At 69.3% G+C, this 8,693-nt stretch overlaps 1 pseudogene; it reads right to left on the bottom strand.

The window, feature by feature from the left end:
- LOC119090044 (nuclear receptor-binding protein-like) overlaps positions 1-7,470 on the bottom strand; it is a 24,328-nt pseudogene extending 16,858 nt beyond the window's left edge.
- Positions 7,471-8,693: the final 1,223 nt, after the last annotated feature.

Below are 8,693 nucleotides of genomic sequence, written 5' to 3'. Positions count from 1 at the left end.
GTTGGCCACGCTCCCCGCCGCCACAACAGTTAACAAGTGTTGCTTCTGGCCGGCAACGGGAACCGTCACAACGCGCCGACCCAGCTTTCAGGGCTGTCTCGGTTTGATCGTTGTCTGTGGTAGCAATCGGCTGGGTTACTTTTTCGGTCCCAGTTGCCGCGATATCGGTCCCAGATACGCGAGAGGCCACAGCGACCCCGCGCTCCATTGTTGCAGCGAGGTAGCCGAGCTCCGCGCAAGGCTTCATTAGAGAAGAAAAGGACCGATACGTCCTGGCACCCCGACAAGATCACGGCGCTCGTTTGCAGATTTGTCGCTTTGTCCTCTGGCGGGCCGCCGTCGGTGCGCAGCGGAACCGACCGTGACCGGCCTCTGCAGACCTCGCGGCGGTAATCCGCGGCGCCGACCACTGCAAAAGCGGACAGCTTCAAAGCCGACAGTGCCAAAGCCCTCTCGACTCCGTGCTCGATGGAATGCCGACTGCCGGGCGGGCGCGTCGCCGCCGGGCACCGATCCGCCGCGGCGGCTCCGGGGCGGCGCCGCGAACGCCGCCGTATAAGGCCGCGCCGCGGCCGGACCGGCGCCGCGGCCGCGGCCGAGCCGGCGCGCGCCGCTCGTGGCGCGGGGCACCGTCACGCCGGCCGGCCGGGCGTCACGGCCGCGGCCGGCCCTTCCCAGCGGCGCCGCCGTCGCCGGTGTGAACGCGCCGCGGTGACGGCCGGCCGTGCGCGCGCGGGGTTGATAACCGGCGCGGCTCCGCCCGCCGCCGCCGGCGCAGCGGCGGACGGCGCTGCGTCGGCGTCACGGGGCCGGCGCGGCGTCACCTCTGATGCTGCCGTAGGTCGGCCAAGGTCGGCTACAGCTCATGGAGGTGAACCAAGGCTTGCCAACCCTGACAGAGGTCGGCAGAGGTCAGCCAAGGTCGAGGGTGGTCAGCTCAGGTCGGGTAAGGTCGGCAGAGCGCAGTCGGCACTGACCAAATGTTGGTAAATGTTATCGAAGTCATCCAGGATGGACAGCTTGTAAGTGTCATCCGAGGTTGTTACAGGTCAGTGACGGTCGCCTGAGATCGGTCGATGTCGCTCGAGGGCAGCAGTAGGGCTCCGCCAGTCGCGCCTCGGTCGGCGGCCCGTCCGGAGTCCCGTCTGGCACGGGACACCTCCCGACCCGGTCAGGCGACCGCGCCGCGCGTGCGCCCGGCGTAGCACTGCGCTCCACCCTGCCAGGACCGGGCCTCGGCCGTGCCGTGCCGCCGACCCGGCCTTTCGACGGTGCAGGTGGCGCCGGCCGCTCCCAGTGACGCCGACCCCTGCGCTGCCGGGTCCGCCGGCCGGCCGGCTGATAATACATCAGCCGACCGCGCTGTCTGATGACGTCACTAATGCCGTCGAAGCTGGGCGCCCGGCGCGCCGGCCCGCCGCCCGCCGGTGGCGGCGCCGCGCTCACCCCGCCCCGCCGCGGCACCCGGCGGGGCGCAGCGCGTGACTGTGCAGTCGCGGCGCTCCACAGTCCTCACGGGCGCCATCGACATGTGGCTCACGCGCGCTGTGTGGCCAGGGAGAGGAGGTGTTGCCCGGACCGATCGTCACCGCTGTGACGTGGGTGCAAATGAGGCGCGGCGCGCCGGAAACGCCGCCGCGCGGCTGATGTGGTGCGAGCTGCCGGCGCGATCGCTGGCGGCGGCGGCGGGCGGCGGCGCTGACACGCCAGACCGGCGGGTGACGGCGGCTCGGGCGCGCGCCGCCGGCGCCGGGGACGCCACCGGCCGGACCAATTGGCGCACGTTATGCACGTCCGAGCGCGCCCGGTCGGGCTCGGAACGGCCCGGCTAGCGGGCTCGTCCGGCCGCCCGCCGGCCGACCGCAGTCCAGGCCGTGTCGCCGACCGTGTCAGCCGGCGCCGGCCGCGACCCGGCGACGGCCTCCTCCAGTGCGGAAGGCGACGGCAGGCGCGGGGCGTCCGGGGGCTGGGCGACGGGGCGGGCCGCGGTTGGGGGTGCCCCCACCTGCGCTTGCGTATGATATCAGAGGGTGGCGTGTTGACCTGGTGTCTGTTTTACGCGCTGATACCGGCTTCTCCCCCATTGTTGAGCGATTTTTTCGTGTACTTCTCCGGACTTCCGTCGGATGTTTTGGCACGTGTCACGGACCCGGGTCGGTGTCCAGTAACCTGTGTTTCGAAACCGCGTCCCGCAACCCTGCAGCAACGTCTTTGTGCGTTCTCCTGACCTCTCACATGGCCCGTGTTCGATGACCCACCCGAGAGGTGTGCTGCGTGCCGTTGTCCCGGCATCACGTCCCTTAATCTTTGTGGCCGATCGCGCGTCCCGCAGCGTTGCCCCCTGCCACGTGACCTGCTCCCGCGGCCTGCTCCGGACCGATCGCGCGTTCCGCAACTTTACCCCTTGTCACGCGACCTGCTCCCGCGGCTCGCTCTGGACCGATCGCGCGTCCCGTAGCGTTACGCTCTGTCACGTGACCTCCCGCGGCCCGCTCTGGACCGATCTCGCGTTACCCTGTGTCGTGTGACCTGCTCCCGCGGCCTGCGGCCCCGCTCTGGACCGATCGCGCGTCCCACTGGCGGACGAGCGATCGGTTCCGGTCGCCGCGGCTCCCACGCTTCGCCGCAGCGCGCAATTAGCGCCGGCGGCAGGAGCGGGCGCCGCCACCCCGGTCCACCGCCGACCACGCCCGCTGACCCTCGGGGTCACTGGGACTCGCGGCGTCCCGGAGGCCGGCGGCGGCCGGGCGGCGACGCTCGCGCACGCATGCCGTCGCCGTGGCGAGCGCCGCCCGAGGTACGCGCTCCGTGCGGGATCGCGTGAATGGTTGCGCTTTGTTGGGGAAATAATGGCTCTGTTCAGAGGCAGGTAGTTAACTGCAACAATGGGGCGTGCGTGCAGGGGAGGACAGTTTTCATGTCAGCGACGCAGAATGTCGCGCGTTCACAGGGTCGCGTTCTGTGACACAGAACGTCGCACTTCGGCCTGGACGCAGACGATCTCCGTAATTGGAGCCCCCCTGATCACGAGAGCTTGATCGTCGGAGCTGAAGTTGGACTTGGTTATCGGCGATCGGCCGTCGCGGGCGCGCGGCGTCGCCACGCGCCGCCCGGCCGGCCGGCCCCGGCGCCCCGCTGGGAGCGGCGAGGCCGGCAGCGGGGCCGCCCGTTCTCCTGGCCAGTTTTATGTCCGCTCGGTGAACAATCGATCGGCGAGATCTCTCACGGCGGCGAGCGCGGCCCGTTTCTCTCGGCCGGGAATCGCCGCTGTCGTCACCGGCCGGGGCGAGCGGAACGGTGCCCGGTCACCGGCCGGCGAGGGGGTCACCAATTCGGTCGCCGCTGGGGCGCGTGCGAGCAGCCTGCTTCGCCGGCCGGGGCACGCGTCGCCAGCCGGTTCATCGACTGGAGGGAATGTTAACCGATCCACTCACCGGCTTGGGACGATTGTAACCATGCCGGCGCCGGTGCAGGTGCGGGGCGGCGGGCCAGCTCCGGACGGAGAGGCCGCTCTACTGAGGCAGCTTCGCGGGCTGGGTAGGGCGTCCCCGCTTTTCACGGCGCTCTCTGCGCTGGCCTCTTTGGACCTGGGGGACCCGTCCCATGGGCCCGTCGGGGACCCGTGGGCCCGTCGGGGGACCTCGGTCTTTCCGAGAGGTAGTCGCGGTTGTTCGTCGCGGCGGCGGACTATGCGGCGTATTGCGACCCGTGACCTGTGGCGCGCTCGCTCATAGCGGTCGATTGTCCGGTGTCGATGCTGATAGCATGAGGACGCGGTAACGCCCCCGATCGGCCCACTAACGATAGCACCGGCTTTGTCTGGTCTTCAGTTGGATAGGATACGGGCGTTGTCCGTGCTGAACTATCAGGAAGTGTTTGCTTTTTGTCATGGTGCTGGTGCAATGTACGGTTGCCAGCTTGTCCGAGGGCTGCTGACCGCACACCATCGAATTAAGTGATTCGCAAACGTCATTCGCAACCGGCAAGTTAATTCACGGTTAGCAATGGTGGGTAGGGGCCAGGTCGGAAGGAGCCACCTCCCAACTGACCTGCTGGTGATGAAACATTTTGCAAAGTGGGTAAAAAAAGAAGATAAAACATGACTTACACTCGGCTTCCAACCCGGAACAAGTCCTGCTTATTGCGTATTATCTGAAAGACGTGGCTGGTGAGGTACCTGCGGAGGCAGCCCGTCCGGGTTGATGAGCTCAGGTTTGAGCATTGCCATGGGTTTAGGCTTAGGCTTAGACTCAGGCTCAGGCTCAGGCTTAGGCTTAGGCAGAGGCATGAGGTTTGACTTAGGCCCCGTGGGTTCGTAGCCATGGCGCTCTGGATGGCGATCATCGGAATATGACGCTGAACAACACTGTGGCGTGTGGGGGTGCGAGCTGTGCTGGGGCCGATCGTGACGCCCCCGTTACGACAGCGGCCAGCTGTGACACGTCGCCACGTCTGTAGCGCCCTGCAGCGGCCAAATGCCTGGTTGGGTGGGAAATAACGCGGTCGCAGCGTCCGATCCATCGTACAGTAGATCGCCGTCGTGGACGGATGAGCTGGGATGGGCTGCTGGCCAAGCTCTGTGAGTCAGCCTGACGCAGCCCGTACTCCTCCGTCAGTCCATGCCAGGGTCCGACGCGGAGTCCCGCGCGCCGCCGGTGCCGGCGCCGCGGCCCGAGTCGTGCCTGACTGCCGGGGGGTGCACCGGACGGGCAGTCAGCGTCCCGCCCTCGCTCCGCCCCGCCGAGCGCCACGCGCCGCCCTACCGCCCGCCGCTCGCGACGCGGCGGGACGCCGACGGCCGGCCGCGGCGCCGGGACGTCCGCGGACGCCGCCCCCGATGAAGACGCCGCCCGTCGCCGGCCGGGAGCGCGACGTAATGAGGCAATCTGCCCGCCTCGGGGCGGCGCTGACTGCATCGCCGCCTGCGCCGGCGTCGCGGCCCACGCGCTCGCCACCGCCGCTCTTGCACCGCTCTTCCCTTCACTTGCGGCTGTCCGGCTCTGCGCCGGCTGGTGCTGCGTCGGCGCGCAGCCGTCTCTTTGTGAGCGTGCGTGCGCGGGTGCGGGCGGGCCATGTGCCGTCCGGTGGCGGGCCACTCGTCCCGGACACTCCCGCCCGCCCTCGCGGCGCCGCCGCCGCCGCCTCGCCCGCTCATTATGCGGCCATTACGCGGCGGAGCGCCGCCCTGTTACCGGCGGCGCTGTACGCGGCCGTTACCGGCTGTGAGGCGTCCTGTTACCGCCGGTGCTACTCACTGGAGGCGCAAGGCGGTCCTTGATGCTGACGCGGCCGTTACCGGCTGTGAAACGCCCTGTTACCGCCGGCGCTACTCACTGGAGGCGCAAGGCGGCCCTTAGTGCTGACGCGGCCGTTAAGCCCGAGCAACGCAATGAATGTTACACACCGGCTATCGCAGGCGCGCGACGGGCTACGCCGCGCGTTTTGTTACTGTTATGCGTTTTGCACATTTTCTACCGGGCATATTGCGTTGTTATCCATATGTGGCCTGCTTGCCACGGGGTGCGAGCCGGGATGCTGTCGATGATACCGCCCGCCCGTAACCGAACGTGCGTTGTCCCTTCTCTGACCGTGTCCTTCCCGTTGCAGGTAAGCGCGCCGACCCCGCCGCCGTCGGCGCCGAACGACGAGGCGTGAGTACGCATGACTGGGCGGCCGTCACGCACACCGTCACGCGGCGACGGCCATGTGGGTAAACGTGATGCGTGCGGCGAGACGCGGCCGGCCGCGGCGCGATCGGAGGCGCTCGCGGTCGCGTCAGCCGCCGGCACCGGCTAGGCTGGCGGCGCCGGCTGGCTCTGGTCGCTGAACTGACGACTGGCCTCTGGTTGGGTAGCTCTGACCTCTGGTCTGGTGGCGCTAACCTCTGGTCTGGTGGCTCTGACCTCCGGTCTGGTGGCTCCGACTTCTGGTCTGGTGCCTCTGGCTTGATCCGGTGGCTCTTGTCTGGTGACTCTGGCCTCTGGACTTATAGCTTTGACCTCCGGTCGGGTAGCTCTGACCTGTGGCCTGGTGACTCTGACCTCTGGTTTGGTGGCTCTGACTTCTGATCTGGTGGCTCTGACCTCTGGTCTGGTGACTCTGACCTCTGGTCTGGTGGCTCTGGCCTCTGGTGCGGTGGCTCTGGCTTCTGCCGTGGCATGGGTCTGGCTTCTGACTGGCTGGGCTGGGCTGGTGGACGAGAGCGGTCGGTCCTCCTTGAGCTTGCAGCGGCGGCTCGGGGTCGCCGGCCGAGAGGCGCCCCGGATGTGCTCGAGTGGGCCGCTCCTGGCACGGCTCCAGGGGCGCCGGGTGGGCCTCGCGGAGCGGACATTGGCGCGCCAGGACGACCGCCCAGCCGATCAGCACCTGACCCGGCTGGGCCCGGCGCGGGCGACCGACGCGGCGGCGCGAGCGCTGCCGGGGAGGCCGGCGTCTGGCCGTCCAGGGACCGACTGACCTTCAGTGGACCTCGCGTGACCGACGCGCCGAGGACTGACACGTGCGGGCGCCGACTAACGGCCCGACAGCTGGCTGCTGTGGTGACGGCTGACACCTGAGCCATTGTCTGCGTACCCACCATGCGCCCCGCGGCGGCGCCGTTGGTGACTCGTCCGCCGCTTGTCGTCCAGACGGACACCGCGGCCGGAATAATTCTGGCCATGGGGCCGGAGGGCCCACGCGGCCTCGCCCCTCCCACGTACCGCCGCCGGCCGCCGCCGCGTCGACCGTCAGGACGGGTCGACGCCAGCGCCGCCGCCGCCGCCGCTTCGGGCCAGGCGGCCAGGGGGCGTCTGCCTTGCTCGTTCGTTCGGGTATGGGCGCGGCGGCAGTGGCGCCAGCGGTCACGGCCAGCGCCGTCGCCTGCGCCGCGTCACCGCCCGGCGCCGTATTCCCAGCCGCGAGATTAAATATTCATGCGGGGATGAGCTGGTAAGCGATCGGTGCCGCGCGCCGGCTCTGTTTGGCGCGGCGGAGGCGGCCGCCGCACGCGTGATCTATTTTGCGCGGCTTTCCCGGCGGTGACGCGGCGCTTGTCGGAGGTCGCGCGCGGAGAAACTCTCCGGGCTGGGTTCGTTCCGGGGTGACCGCGGTCGCGGCGTGACGCGGGTTCGCCGGCGACGCCGCGACGGCCGGCTGGCTGTCGGCGGCACCCCGCGGCGGCGCGCCGGGTCGCCCCGCGCCGCCCCGTTTGTCGGTCGGCTGTCGCGGCGGTGGCGGAATCCGAGGTGGGTCGCGTGACCGGCCTCGCGTCGAGACCTGACTGACCGGTCAGGAACGGGCACGTGTTCGGGGTGCTGACCAACTCGCTGATGCCAAAAGGCTGTGGGCGGTCCCGCCGTTGTGTACGTAACGCCATCTATTGACGGAGTCGCCTCGTGGCAGTGCGGTACTCACCGCCAGGTGGTGGGACGTCGGCGTTTGCCGAGCAGCCTGCAGCCGCTGGCGGCCCAGGATGTGCCGCGTGGTCATGTAGTTGAACTGCACGGCAGTGGTGGTGCCCGCGGGATGTTTTATGGCGTCTTCGGTCCCTAGTTGAGGGTCGAACAGGCCTCAATTATCACTGCGTGAACGACAAGGTCGGGTAATCATCCAATTTCCCATCGCACAAGGGCAAGCCGAAGAAACAATTTGCGGCTAACGACCGCTGGCCCATGGCTGCTGGCTGTTGTTACACATGCCGTCCGTCATGTGGAGACCTGGCGGGGCCGCGGCCGCTGTGGGCCGCCCCTTTGTGCGGCCAGGGTCGGCCAGCGGCCGTCCTGGAGCCGGGGAACGCCGCCGCCGCCGCCGCCGCCGCGAGCAGGTCGTGGCGGAACGGCGTGAGAACGGCGCGACCGGCCGGCGGCGCGGCGCCGGCGGCTGCGGTCGGCGCGAGCGGCGCGGGTCGCCGCCGACGGACGTCTGCGCGGCGCCGCTCCAACGCCAGCTGCTGGTGGTTTGGGTGGAAGGACGCATCCTGTTTAAGAGCCAGGCACGAGGGGAGGGTGAAGCATTGGATCTTGGAAGGGCTCGAGTCCTTTTGAGGGTCTTGTGAAAGATCATGGTCCCTCTTCCCGGCCCCCCTAGGTCCACCCGTGGGAGGCTGGATGGGCCAGATGAACCACCGCTGGCCGGTGGCGGATCCCTGCGCCAAAGATCAGGCGAGCGGGGACGGCAGATCCACCCGGTCAGAAGTCAGGTACGGATGGATGCGGTCGATCCGCCCCGTCCAGGATCGCGTTTGCGGCGAAATGGGATACACCCATGTTGCTGGGGGCCGGGGGCCGATGATGGCGGCTGGTTTCTCAGGCCCAGAGCTCGACGTTGGACTGGCGTCGTTCACACCAGCTCCGAGCGTGACCACAGCCGCGAGCGACGCCGGACCAGACGCCGGCGATCGAACCGGTGGCGAGCACCGTCTCCGCTCGCGTCGGCCCGGTCCGTGGCCGTCGTCGGACTGGGCCGGCCGGCCGCGCATGCGCATGACGAGCGGCGCCGGCTGCAGCGGCATGTCCGGACCGACTGGCGTCCGTGTCCTGCCGCTGATCCGCCTGAGATTAGTGTGCCGTCGGCCGCTGGTGGCCGGCCGGCCCGGCGGAAAGTGGCCGGCCGGCCCGGCCCGGCAGCAGCGCGCCGCCGCGGTGTGACGTCACGCTCGCGTCACGCTCGCCGACGGGCCACGTCACCTGGCGCCCGGCCAGGCGACGCTCAAA

Source organism: Pollicipes pollicipes, unplaced genomic scaffold, assembly GCF_011947565.3.
Source record: "Pollicipes pollicipes isolate AB1234 unplaced genomic scaffold, Ppol_2.1 Scaffold_3087;HRSCAF=3621_pilon_pilon_pilon, whole genome shotgun sequence".
Lineage (NCBI taxonomy): Eukaryota > Metazoa > Arthropoda > Thecostraca > Pollicipedomorpha > Pollicipedidae > Pollicipes > Pollicipes pollicipes.
Note: the sequence above shows the minus strand (reverse complement) of the source record. Positions and strands in the feature narration are given on the sequence as shown.